The 14,431-nt window shown below is 41.3% G+C and overlaps 1 protein-coding gene across 6 annotated transcripts in view; it reads right to left on the bottom strand.

Annotated features, from left to right (window-relative positions):
- Nucleotides 1–14,065, bottom strand: part of GALNT11 (polypeptide N-acetylgalactosaminyltransferase 11) — a 54,184-nt gene extending 40,119 nt beyond the window's left edge. For 5 of the 6 annotated variants that reach the window (XM_055084738.1, XM_028489565.2, XM_028489562.2 and 2 more), the window contains exon 1: nucleotides 13,899–14,065. The gene's annotated coding sequence lies outside the window, so the exon portion shown is untranslated. The remainder of the gene's footprint in view (nucleotides 1–13,898) is intronic. The other variant, XM_024131088.3, reaches the window with a different exon arrangement.
- Between the last annotated feature and the right edge of the window lie 366 nt (nucleotides 14,066–14,431).

Consider the following 14,431-nt stretch of genomic DNA (forward strand, 5'->3'; position numbering starts at 1 on the left):
GCCCGCGTACCGCAAAAAAAAAAAAAAAAAAAAAAAAAAAAAAAAAACCTGAAATCTCACCACTATTAATGTTTTGCTGTAAATTCTACTGGTTGTTTTTAATCTTTCTACACTAGCCATAAAATGTTATACTGCTATTTGCAGTTACTGAAAAAATTTAATAGATTATGGTTAGCAGCATTATGGATAATGTTCTATTTTTCTTCATTTAAAAAGAAATACAAAGAATATGTATTTTTTTAATAATCAGGGTAAAAATTTTCTTAGGAAAAAATTTCCTTTCCTAACTTAAAAATATATGAACAAATTTGGAGAGGATTAAATAGTAAAAGGCTTCAAATGAAATATATGGCCTTTTCTTTTAACCTCAGAAGCTAAAGGATTTTAGCATACTTTAAGAAATATTTTAATTCCATTAATTAGTCAAAAATTTGAGAATAAAATTTGGACACTAAACAAATATTCTAAAAGCATGATTTGAAAAACTTTTTTCTCTATAAAACATTACCTAGTCTGAAATTAGAATGCCTCTTTGAATATCCATCTTTTTTTTTTTTTTTTACTACAAGGCTAATGAGACAATTCAGTTAAACTAAACAGGACAGCCCCCATTTTCCTTCAGTACAAAATAATTTTCATAATATTTAATGAAGTTTAAAATGTCTCTCTTTAAATGTTAAGTATTTACCTTTCAGTAGTTTCTAGCTACTTTCTCATCAGTATACTCTATGTTCCAAAGGGTCAAACAGCAAACATTTGTTAGCTTTTTCCTTAAGAGAGACACGTTCATATTTTAAGTCAGCTGTAGTCATGTAAGGACAAATACTGATTTACAACACTGCCCTTCCTACATACCCTGTGAAATTACCAGGTGATGACAACACAAAAGTACACATGATTCTTTCTCATTCCTTATCTACTCTGAAGACTAGAAGGAAATATAGTTCATAATAACAAATAAGGCGATTACTGAATTAGGAAGGGTTCAGAGCAAATTCCAGACATCATATGCTCCCTGAGAACAATCCTTTGACCTCTGATATTTATGAATCTCCTCTCTATAAGAAAATCAAGAAGCATAAATACATGTAACTGTCTATATATTATACCTCAAATGCAGATGAAAACCACATGGTAATGTTGATTGGAGGTAGAAGCAAATTTAATTAAACACTAAAGAAAAGAAAACTAAAAGGATAGACAATATAACAAAGTACTTAAAATATCCAAACTTAGGACACCTGCTTGGTCAGTGAATATGGGCTGGTAGAGGCTGACTATAAGTAGAAAGTAGCAGCTCTCCCTGGTTAAGACCTGTGGAAGAAAATGAGAAAGTGACCACAGCCTCATAAGGGCCTGAGCAACAAACACGTACATCTGTAGTCAGAAGCCAAGCAGATAAAAGAAGCAAGAGAGAAAAAACATAAGAGTGGTGGCAAGTGGCGGGGCCTGTCCCCCACCTGAAGCAATTCAAACTCAAAAACTGCAAAAGCTGTTGACCAGCCTCCAGACTGCAACTTCTGACAGAGGCGCATAAAATGAATAGTACATAAACACAACCCCCAAACTATAAAACTATTATTTCTTGTTCCCTTTCTGCCCATAAAAAGGGGGATTAAACCAAAAGTACATCAGATAAAGATGAAATAAATGAACAAGAAAAAAAATGGTTGCTAGAAATAAGTGTTCTGAAATATCCAAACACATACAATACAGACAGCATACATACATCCATGGTCAACATGGCCTTCTACAGCCAGCTTCGTCCTAGGGTCCAAAGACATACTAGCGGAGTTGACTATCCTTAAACCATGGCTATTGAGTGTTTTATTCTGCTAGCACGTCATGAGTCTCTTGGGGTATACAGTGCCAACAAAGTGGTTTATGTACATTAGTCAAGTATGCAAATACTAACAAAAATAGAACAAAATAGTAGTCCATGGTGTAAAATATAATAGATAGGGAAAGAACAATGCTTCTTATCTTTTTCCCTCTTGATTTTAGAGAAATTAAGTAACGTGCTTTAAGCATACAGAGCTAGTAAGGGGAGAAACTGGATTTGAATCCCGGTGATCTGATGTCAGCCCTATGTCCTTAATCACTTTGTAATACCACCTGGCAAGGAACAGACCAGTGATTTCCTATTTGCCACTCTTTAAAAAATATATCATCCAGTGATTTTTTTAACATATATTTATGTTTCCCACAAGATTCAAGATATCAGTAATTCTCCTCCCAAGCAAGAAGTTCACCTCTCTGGATTTCTATCATCTCCTAAAATCTTAACCCAGTAATTCTTTACTATTTTGTAAATTCTCAGACTTTTCAGGAGCATCAACTAGCTTGAATGAAGTTACCCAGTCTGCCATTACCAGAAGCACAAGGCTAGGGTTATGTTCTAAACTGCTGCTTTTGGGGGTTTTTTTCAATTCTTTTTCTTTTTTGTTTTTGGCCACACCACGCAACTTATGGGATCTTAGTTCCCCAACCAGCGACTGAATCCGGGCCCTCAGCAGTGAAAGCGTGGAGTCCTAACCAATGGACCTCCCAGGGAATTCCCTGCTTTTGTATTTCAAAGTGAACAGGCTAGGTACTACCAAAAAGAGACCATCAGCAAATCATAATGTGACAGAGTCTTCGGCCTTTTTCAGAAATCTCATTTCTGAATGCAATCTACCACCTCCAGAGGTTTGGAAGGCTAACAAATCTAACTGGCAAACAACCAATTTCTACCCTAGCTCATCCTGTTGAATCACGCTGTAGGAAATCAATACAGCAGACAATGTCATCTGCCCATCCTCTCGAGCCTTACCAACCTGCACAGGTAGGTCTGACTTCCAACTGCCAGCACCTGCATCTCCAGCCTCTGGAGCCCATCTGCCCACCTGCAGGGTAGGCCCACAAATATGGAGTAACGTGTCCCTCCCAAAGGGCAGCCCTCAACAGTGGACTGGTAAAAAAGGCCAGCTCCTTCCCACCCTCCCCATCAGGATAACTCTGCCACCTGTAATTCTACATTAGCTCCCAGTGTTCCCCAGCATGATTAAGCCTTAATTGCCCACAGTAGAAACTGGTTTAAAAACATGCCCTTTACTGGCTGACTTTCCTACCTCTTGCTTCCTCATTCCCATACAGGTGTGTCCTGGGATTACTCACAAACAATTTGGATTTATCTCTCAGGATTTGCTTCAGGAGGAACTCAAACTAACAGAATCAGGTTTCTGCAGATAAGGGACAATTTGACAAATTCTTTTTTTTTTTTTTTTTTTTTTTTTTTTTTGGTACTTGGGCCTCTCACTGCTGTGGCCTCTCCCGTTGCGGAGCACAGGCACCGGGGGCTCAGCGGCCGTGGCTCACGGGCCCAGCCGCTCCGCGGCACGTGGGATCTTCCCGGACCGGGGCACGAACCCGCGTCCCCTGCATCGGCAGGTGGACCCTCAACCACTGCGCCACCAGGGAAGCCCGACAAATTCTTACATGTACTAATTTTTTATTTCTAAATAGAAAATTTAATAGAGACTGAGCTTCTATAGCTTTTGTTGACTATAAAGTACAAAATAATGCATACAAAAAGTTTTTCTGAAGAGTTGCAAGATATTTTTATACTTGCAAAAAAAGAACATTGCAAAGTGATAAGCTTTTCTAAGGAAATCAAAAGCTATCAGGAAATGTAGCTTGAAATAATTGTTAATCAGCTGATAAATATGAAGTATCAAATTTAGCCTACATAATCAACTCTAGATACAACACCAGCTGTCCTGAACCTATGTATGTATATAGTTCATTCAAGATGGTAACAAGTCATAAAGTCTAAGTTAAAAAGCATGCTTTCAGCTCCAACATGAAAAGTGCTTAGAAGCCATCACTTCCATCCTTACAAGAACAACCTGAAAATCAATGACACTTTTGAACCCATCAGAGAACTAAGGTTACAGGACAAACTACCACCCACAACCTGGAGACACAGCTGAGATCTGCTTACCTGGAGCAGAAGCTGCAGGAGCCATAAACTGGTGCTGGAGACTAGGTGCGAACTGGCGTGAAAGTGAAAAACTGCAGGGATGCAGTTTTTTTTGGGGGGGGGGGGCGGGATGTCCACACTTCTGTGGGCTTAACCTCCAGGAATCCCACCAGGTCTGCACTGTGAAGGTGAAGGCCCCAGAAAGAGTCCCCTCGTGACCACAGCAGGGAGGGGAAGAGTAATCATTGCAAAACGTGAAACAAGCCGAGTTTCCTTCACAACAAAGGCATACCCTCCAGGGGAAAAGACGCTGCCAGAGCTCCCTCCAGATTAAGAAAAGGCATTCCTCAACATCTTACTTTGAAAAGTTTAAGGCGCTTTAAGTGGCAGTTGAAGTTCCTGGAGGGAAGATTCTGCATCTAGCCAGCACTTGCTACATGGTAGCTGCTCACAACTTCATTCAAAGGACTTGAAAATCGGATCTTTGCCTGTTTCCCTCAAATGCTGACTTTAGCCTACTGAAGCACCACAGATGAAGTGACTCCTTTGACAACTGAAAATAAAGGGAAGAACTAGGCAGACCAGGTGCCTCACACAGGGCTTGGCACCCAGGTGATGAATAAATAAGTGTTGGCTGAACTGAACCTTCCAATCAAAGGCATTTGAGATGTGCTATTCATATTCTGCAAAACAGCCTGAATTATTTAGAATGTCAAAACAGGAAAGGGCATGTGGCAAGTTAAGGAAATTAAAGACAAATAGGGTATAAATGGAATAGTAAACCTTTGAAATTCAAAACAAAGAACCTGGTTATTAAAAAAAAAAAAAAAAAAAAAAAAAAAGAAAGAAAAGAAGGAAAGAGCATTCCTCCCACTCCAGCCCCTCCAAGCCTTCCAGTCAAACCTAAGGGGAGAAACATAATCAACAAAGGTGAAGGCTTCCAGAAAATAGACTGGGAACTCTGCAGCTAGGGAAGGGAGTACGTTACAGGGAGGAAAAAAGCTACAGCAATGGAGAACACTTGTGAAGGTCACAGACATAGGCTGAGATTTAATTGGAAGATTGCAGAACTCTTACCCTCCCTCACACTTTTTACCATCACACCAGCAGGGCTCCAAATATAATACCAGTGGGTTACAGCTGAAAGAGATGCAAGAGACAGACTCTCTCTGGGGAACAGTACTTAGAAAACCCCAAAGTCAAGAGGGCAGATATAAACAAGGGCACTAGAAGAATTTGAAGGCTCTGGCACCTGTAGCTACAGCAAACATTAAGCACTGCCAAACCCCTATTAGTTCCTATTACCTGATACAACTTGTCAGTCTTTCAAAAGCAAGAACAACTAAAAAATGCAAGGCATAATAAAAGAGAAAACAGTCCGACAAGACAAAGTAATCATTAGAACCAGACTCAGATGACACTGATTTTGGGATTATCAGACAGGGATTTTGAAATATCTGTAATTAATATGTTAAGGGCTCTAATGGAAAAAGACAACATGCAAAGAACAGAAGTGAAACAGGAGGGAAGGAGGCAGGGCACAACCTTTGAAAGAATGACATAACCTAAAGACATAAACTGATTAGAACCAAATGGGCCCAAGATGGCAAACAGGTCGACTTTTTTCCACTAGACCTTGAGCCTCAGTATACACTCACATCAGCAAGCTAAATGACACACCCACAGGCGCCATGACAGTTCCAAGACTGACCATAAGGATCAAAAGGTGGACAGTGGCCCAGTTCCTGGAAATCCCCACCCCTTCCTAAAGTAGCTGGAATCTTCCTCCCACTCATTAGCCTATGAAATTACCCACTCCCATACCCTGGGGCCTTTCTCACCTTCTGAGATGGCCCACACTCTGTGGAGTGGGTTTCTCTCTAAATAAATCCACTTCTTACCTATCACTTTGTCTCTCACTGAATTCTTTCTGCAATGAGACATCGAGAACCTGAGCTTCATTAAGTCCTGAAACCAGGTGTGTGATCTCAGTTGGAAGACTGTGGGTTTTGGCTGGGTTTGAGCCCCAGCCGTGTGGGTTCAAGTCCCAATCTGAGTTTGGGCTGGGTTCGAGTCCCAGCCACGTGCGTTCAAGTCCCAGTCTGGATTCGAGTCCCAGCATGTGGGTTCAAGTCCCAATCTGAGGTGCATGCTTTCAGAAGGATAATGTAAACAGACGGAAACTGTAAGAAACAATCAAAAGGAAATGCTAAAAACCAAGAGCATTGTAAAAGCCCCTTCCACGGGCTCATCAGAAACTCCATACAGCCAAAGAAAGAAGCAGTGAGCCTGAATATAGGTCAACAGACACTTTGAAAACTGAAATGCAAAGAGGAAAAAGAATGGAAAAAACAGAACATCCAAAAACTGTGGGACAATTTCATAAAGTATAACATATACCCATTATTAGAATATCAGAAGAAGAAAAAGAAAAGGGAACAGAAGAAATACTTGAAATAATAATGGCCAAGAACTTTCCAAAATTAATGACAGACCCCAGGAAGCTGAGAACACCAAACAGATTAAATACCCTTAAAATCCCTCATCTAGGTATACCATATTCAGAAAATCAAAAGACAAAAAATCTTGAAAGAAGTTACAGAGAGTGAAAAACACCTTAACTACAGAGGAAAGAGTAAGAATTACTCTAAGTGCACTTCTCATCAGAAATCATGCAAGCAAGAAGAGAGCAGAGTGAAATATTTCAAGTAAGGAAGAAACCCCACCACCAATTTAGAATTCCATATTCCTCGATATTGTAATTCAAAAGTGAAGGAGAAATAAAGTTTTCAGACCAAAAAAACTGAGGAATTCATCGCCAGTAGACCTGTCTTGCAAGAAATGTTAAAAAAAAAAAAAATTCTTCAAGCAGAAGGAAAATGATACAGGTCAGAAACCTGGATCTACATAAAGAAAAGAAGAGCATCAGAGAAGGAATAAATAAAATGAAGATAAAATCCTTTATTTTTTTATTCTTAACTGACCTAAAAAACAACCATTTGTTTAAAGTAATAATAGTAACAATGTATTAGATGATCATAGCACACTGGTAAGTGAATGAGGGACAGCAAGGTCACAGCGGTGGGAGGCACAAATTGGGATTATGCAATTAACAAGGTATCTATATGACACATCAAGCAATATGGTGTTACTTTAAGGCAGATTCAGGTTAATTTAAAATGCATATTGTAAACTCCAGGGCAATCACCAAAAAAATTTTTAAAGAAGTATAATTGATATGCTATGTGGTAGGCAGAATAATAGCCCCCCAGGAATATCCACATTCTAATCCTCAGATTAAGGCAGCAGACAGAATAAGGCTGCTAATCACCTGACCTTAAAATACAGAGATTATTCAGGATTATCCCGGTGGGCTGGATGTAATCACAGAGTCCTTAAGTATGGAAGAGGGAGACAAAAGAGGGGATAAGAATGATGCAATCTACTGGACCCACTACTGCTGGCTTCAAAGATAGAGGAAGAAGGCCACTAGTCAAGGATTATGGGTGGCTTCTAGAAATTTAAAAGGGCAAGGAAACTGATTCTCCCTTAGAGCCTCCAGAAAGTAACATAGCCTTGCCCACACCTTGAGTTTAGCCCACTGAGACCCATTTCAAACCTCTGACCTACAGAACTGTAAAAGAAATTGTGTTGTTTTACCCCACTGAGTTTGTGTTCTTTTGTTACAGCAGCAACAGAAAACTAATACATTCTAAGAGAGGAGATAGAGTTGAATCATATAGAATGCCCAATTAAAAGGAAACAGAAAAAAGCAATGAATACAAAACAGTTACAAACATGGAAGATATTTACTCAACTATATCAATAATCACTTCAAATGTGAATGGTCTAAAAAATACAATATCAAAAGAGAGAGTCACAGTGGACAAAACAAGATCCAACTATAAGTTGTCTACAAGCAACAAACTTTAAATATAAAAATTTATATATGTTAAAAGTAAAGGATGGAAAGCTATACCATGCTAACACTAACCAAAAGAAAGCTGAAGTAACTATATTAACTTCAGACAAAGCAGACTTTGTCGGATAATTAGGGATAAAGAGGGTCATTATATGATAATAAAGAGGTCAATTCTCCAAGAAGACATAACAATCTTGTACTTGTTTACACCTAACGAGAGGGTATCAAAACACCTGAAGCAAAACCTGAGAAAAATGAAAAGAGGAGATAAATCCACTATTAAAGACTTCAACAACACTGTCAGTAACTTGACAGATCAAGCAGACAGAAAATCAATAAGGAAACAGATGACCTGAGCAGCACATCAATCAACTTGATCTAACTGACATTTAAAGAAAACTCCGTCCAACAACAGCTGAATACATATTCTTCTCTAGCCCGCATTCACCAATGTAGACCATATTCTGGGCCATAAGACACACTTGAACAGATTTAAAGGAACAGAAACCATACAAAGTATGTTCTTAGACACAGTGGAATTACACTAGAAATCAGTAACAGAAAGGTTAAAAAAAAAACACCAAAAACCAGATATCTGGAAATTAAAGTCTCAAGAGAAATTTTAAAATATTTTGAACTAAATGAAAATGAAAATACAGCTTATTAAAATTTGTGGGATGCAGCAAAAGTAGTGATTAGAAAGAAATTTATAGCATTAAAATGGATTAGAGTTCAAGACAGGAGTATGAACCCATGTTTAGCTTAACATGTTAGCTTTAGATACAGATGGTTACACATATATTTCCATATATGTACATATATATTTCCTTGCTTGTCATATGAGAGGGCCTAGAAGAATGACACCCCAAGTGACAACAAGCATACCTAGTGCCCAAATCTTGGGGTTTTTAAAATAAATTTTATTTATTTATTTATTTTTGGCTGCGTTGGGTCTTCGTTGCTGGGCATGGGCTTTCTCTAGTTGCAGCGAGCAGGGTTTACTCTTCCTTGCGGTGCACGGGCTTCTCATTGCAGTGGCTTCTCTTGTTGCAGAGCATGGGCTCTAGGTGCACAGGCTTCGGTAGTTGTGGCATGTGGGCTCGGTAGTTGTGGCTCGCCGGCTCTAGAGCATAGGCTCAGTAGTTGTGACACATGGGCTTAGTTGCTCCGTGGCATGTGGGATCTTCCCGGACCAGGGCTCGAACCCATGTCCCCTGAATTGGCAGGCAGATTCTTAATCACTGTGCCACCAGGGAAGTCCCCCAAATCTTGGTTTCTAACAGCATTCTCCAATAAAAAGAACCAAAGCTCCTTGAAGAAATGACTGACTCTAGGACTGGGAAAGGAAATATGCAAGATGAGCCTGAAGTACCTTGTAGTGCCAGAAATAAGGAAGTACCACAAAAAAAAAAAAAAAAATAGAAAAGAAATAACCCACAATGATGGGGGTATTTCAAAGGAACAGATGGAACGAACTGAAAGAGCTTACAATGGCCATAGCTAAAACAATTTGAGCAAAAAAATAAAGTGGTATTGCATTATAACCCAAAGTATAAGATAAATATCCATGAGTTCATAGTGATAGGGATTACAGATGAAAAAAGACTGAGCATTAATAGGTTATTTAAAATCTATTAATTTTCTTCACATCTGAAATTTTCCATAGTAAACCTTTTAAATATACATAACTGTATATATATAAATGTGTTTATATATAAATGGGTATGTGTGTATGTGTATATGTGTGTGTGTGTGTGTGTGTGTGTATATATGTAACCCAACAAACAAACGCTCCTTTGACCTTTACACTACCATTTTGGGTTCTGTATGTATGTTGGTTTCTAGGGGTTATAACGTGCTTACATGACTAAGTTCTCCACTAATTCTTGTCCATGGAGTCACAGGACACAGATTCTAGTAGTCTGTCCTTATGGGTTTTGTGTGTATTTGTATATATTAAGTATTTTCTCCTCACTTCTGCTTCCTCCTTATTATTTAACACAAGATTCATAGGAGATCAACTTTACAATTTAGTCTGTAGATAACAGAATGTTCACATGGAAATGCACGTTGTAGGCTGTGTATAGATGCAGAGTGTCAGAAGGGAGTATTGTACCAGTGAAGTTAGTCTCCTAGCTCTAAGTCCACTCTCTATACTCCAGTGGTTCTCAGCCAGAGCCTGAGATATTTGGCAATGTCTGGGAAAACCGGGCCACCACCAAGGTCTTTTGGTAACGTCCAGAAATATTTTTGGTTGTCACAGATTGGGGGATCCTACTAACATGTGGTGGGCAGAGGCCAGGGATGCTTCCTACAATGCAGAGGACAGCCCCCAGCAATGAAGAATTATCTAGCTCAAAATGTCAACAATGCCAAGTTTGAGAAACTCTGTTCTGTTCTGTAATGCTGGGGCTGGGACTCTACATATAGCATTTTTCCAACTACAGGTGACCCTTGAACAATAAGGCAGGGAGGAACGCCAACCCTCCACGCAGCTGAAAATCTGCTTATACAGCAGGCCTTCCATATCGGAGGATTCGACCAATCGAGATCTTGTTGTACTGCAGTATTTACTGTTGACAAAAAACTCTGCGTATAAATGGACCTGTGCAGTTCAAATCTGTGTTGTTCAAGGTCAGCTGTATTGATAAATGAAACAACCGGGATGACCTTGGGAATACACAGGAAAACGTCTTCAGTCTCAATAATTAGTAAAGACATGCAAATAAAAATAAGGTACTATTTTCTAACTCAAATTAGCAACATTTTCAGTACTCACTGAAGTACAGGTAGTTAAATGATAGTTATCAGTGATGAAAGTTATAAATTGCAGGGCCTTTTTAAAAAGCAGTTTAACAATGGCATAGGAGCCTTAAAAACCTTTATACACTTTGGTCAGTAATCCCACTTTCTCTAAGAATAAAAATCCTAAAGAAATAATAAATCAGGTGAAAAACTGGGCATATCCTAAAGCAAATCCTAAAAAATTCCATAATAAAGATATAAACCACAGTATATACAAATAAGTACAAAGGCCAAATTAATTTTATATGAAAAACTTGAAGGAAATGCCTTATAGAAGTTAAGATTTAAGTTTGACTTTAAGACTTCAATGGCCAAAACCTGAAATATCTCAAGCAGAAAGCTGAAGTCTTGAGAAACTGCAACATGTATTTGTTTTTAGTTTTCCAGACAGAAGAGCAAGTAGGAAGGTTGGCTATAATGAATACACACAGCTGGGTAAGGCTAGTGGAAGGTGATTAATTCTATGAGGACAGGCTGGGGCTATGACCCCGAGGATGAGAATTAACTTGTTCTGCGTGCAAAAGGAAGCTAACTAATGTCTTTAAGCAAATACACCTTAGGAAGAAAATTCTAGGAACAGTGTGTAAAATGGTTTGGGACAGAGGAAAAAAAAAAAATCTAGAGCCAGGGAGGCCAGTTAGAAAAATTCCAGTAAGAGGCAATCATGGCTTGATCTTGAGCTGTGGAAGTGAGTGGAAAGGAGGATCAGAGGCAGAACTGTCTGCACTTATCCACTTGACCAGACATGGGGCCCTAAGGGAGAAAGGGGGAATAAAAACAGCTCTCAGTTTTCAAGTTTTAGTGACACTTCGGAGCATGGAGAGAACAGATTTGGAGGCTTAATAGAAGATAAATCTTGTTCTGGACACGCTGCATTGGGGAGAACACTAATATGGAGGTATCCATAGCGTGAAATTCAAATCTAAACCCCAGAGAGAAGTTAAAAATAAACATCGGGGGCTTCCCTGGTGGCGCAGTGGTTGGGGGCCCGCCTGCCGATGCAGGGGACACGGGTTCGTGCCCCGGTCCGGGAAGATCCCACATGCCGTGGAGCCTGCGCGTCCGGAGCCTGTGCTCCGCAACGGGAGAGGCCACAACAGTGAGAGGCCCGCGTAAGGCAAAAAAATAAATAAATAAAATAAAAAAAATAAACATCAAAATTACAGTTTAAGTTACATGGAAATAATAGCAGAGGGAGGTTGAAGTCATGAAGAACGTGAAGTAGGTTAGGGAGCAAGTACTGAACCTCTGGGGATATGCATATTTAAGGATCTTGCGTAGAAGGAAGAGACTGTAAAGGACCTGAGAAGGATCACAAAGTCCGAGAACCTCAAGAGGGGTACTGACCAGCAACGCAAGGCATCACAAAGATTTACAGAGAGGTCAGATCAAGCCAGCAAGAGTTGAGGTAGGGCCATCAGATTTAGCAATCAGTAAGGTATGAAGGCCTTTAAGAAAGCAGTTTTAAAAATGTGAAGAAGAGTTTGTTAGTTCCTCAAAGTTTAAACACAGATTTACCATATGACCCAGCAATTCCACTCCTAGATGTATACCCCAAAGAATCAAAAACACAGACTCACCCAGACACATGTAAACACATGTTCACAGCAGTGTTATTCACAGCAGCCAAAAAATAGCAACAACCTGGTGTCCATCAACGGATGAATGGATAAACAAACTGTGCTACAGCCACTCGGCAGAGTATTAGCCAGCCATACCCAAGAATGAAGTCTGAGAGACACTACGGCATGGATGAACCTTGAACACATTAGATGAAATAAGCCAAACACAAAAGGGCAAATACCGTACGATTCCAATTCTGTGAGGCCTCTAGAATAAGCAAATTCAGAGACAGAAAGGGCCGGGAGGAGGGGAAATGGGGAGTTAATGCTTAATGGTTTCAGAGTTTGTGTTTAGGGTAAGGAGAAACTTTTGGAAATAGTGGTGATGGTGACACAATACTGTGAAAGTACTTAGTACCTCTGAGCTGTACACTTAAAAATGCTTAGAACAATAAACTTCATGGTATGTGTATTTTACCACCATAATAAAAGAGTTTTAAAAAAAAGGAAAAGTGAAGATAGAACTCAAATTGCAAAGAACAGCACAGAAATTGTCAAGAGAAGGCAGGAGCGGTGTGGACTACTGTTTCATGACGTTTAATTTGAAAAGCTCTACCGATACCATTAAGGGTAGAGAGAGGTTTTCTGGTTTAGATTTTTCTCAAGGCAGAGTAGACCTTAACATACGGTATATACTTAGGATATCTAGGTAACAGGTAAGAATTGAGTGTAGTTAAAAAAAAAAAAAAAGTCTGGCCTAAAACTCTTATTTGGGGGACGAGAGTAGCACCACAATATTTTATTGGCGCACAGCAGTATGAGAAGCATTTCGAAGTTATAATTTCATCTTACATTTGGAAAACCAACCAACCAACCAACAGCTTTCCTAGCACGAAGTAAAAAGGAACGCTGGACCAAATCTTCTTCGATGATAAAAATACACAAAGCTCTTCCATCATGGGCATATTAATATTCCTCAAACGGTGACATCTACCAGTATTGGAGGGTGGGGACTTGATATTTTTATATTTATCCAAACGGCACGTACTTGAAGAGCCTGGGAAATTGTGCAAGACAAATAACCCAACTTCTTCAACAAATACCTGGCAAAGAAAAGGGAAACTTAAGATGCTCATCCACCGAACGCCACGCGAGGACCCGCTCAAATCCTGAGCGGCACAAACCGACCACTAAAAAAACAATGTAAAAAAAGAAAATTCCTTTAAGGAAATGTGAACACTGCCCGAATACCGTGGAAACTGAGGGCAGGGTACCAGCGAGGGCGTTACTCAATTCGCTCTAGTTTCTATACGTTTTGAAAATTTCCGCAACCATTTTCTGGGGCATTTTAGCAAAAAGCGCCGGGGGGCGGCGGAGCGGGTCTTTCTCACGCCGCCCGCGGCCGCCCCCCGCGAGCCGGGCGCCTCCACGGCCCACCCCCGGCCTCCAGGGCCGCGTCGGCTCTGGCAACGCCACACACACTCCCGGACGCCGGGCCGGCGGCCAGAGACCCTGAGGAGGGCGGCGGCCCGGGGCTAAGCCTCCGACGCTCGGGGCGCTCGGGCCGCGGCCGCTCGCCTGAGGCGCTGAGGGGACGGCCGGAGGCCGCGCAGGCTCACACGCCGCCGCCGGGCCATCCGCTACTCACCCCGACGCCGGCAGCGCAGGACCCCGGCCTTTCGGGACTCGGGCTGTGGCATCTTCCCTCCCGCCACGGCCCGGGTCCGAGCCGCATTCGCCGCAGCGGGCGGAGCTGCAGGCAAGACAACGCAGCAGCTGGCACACCAGCGCCCCCCGCGCTCGCCCAGTGCCCGCGTCGCGGCCTCAGCCCGAGCGCGCGCCCGCCGGGGCCACGTGACGGGCGGCCCCGGCCCCGCGCGTGACGTCACCGCCCGCTGCGGGCGCGTCGCGGCCCCCCGGCTCCACAATGTTCCCGAGGGCCAGCGCCTGCGGGTGGGCTCGGGGGTCGGTCGCGGGCGGCCTTCGCGTTTTTAACTCTTACATAAATGGGCTCATTGAAAACAAATGCCTTATACATATTGAAAGATGTGCGACCCCGCTTATGATAAAAGAACTGTAGGTTAAAATGTCAAGGCTTGGCAGAAACTGTGATAAAACCTCACAGGTTGGTGGTAAGGGTGGGAAAGTACAGCGCGCCCGCAGAGCAGCCGCAGGAAGGCA

Source organism: Physeter macrocephalus, chromosome 5 (genome assembly GCF_002837175.3).
Source record: "Physeter macrocephalus isolate SW-GA chromosome 5, ASM283717v5, whole genome shotgun sequence".
NCBI lineage: Eukaryota > Metazoa > Chordata > Mammalia > Artiodactyla > Physeteridae > Physeter > Physeter macrocephalus.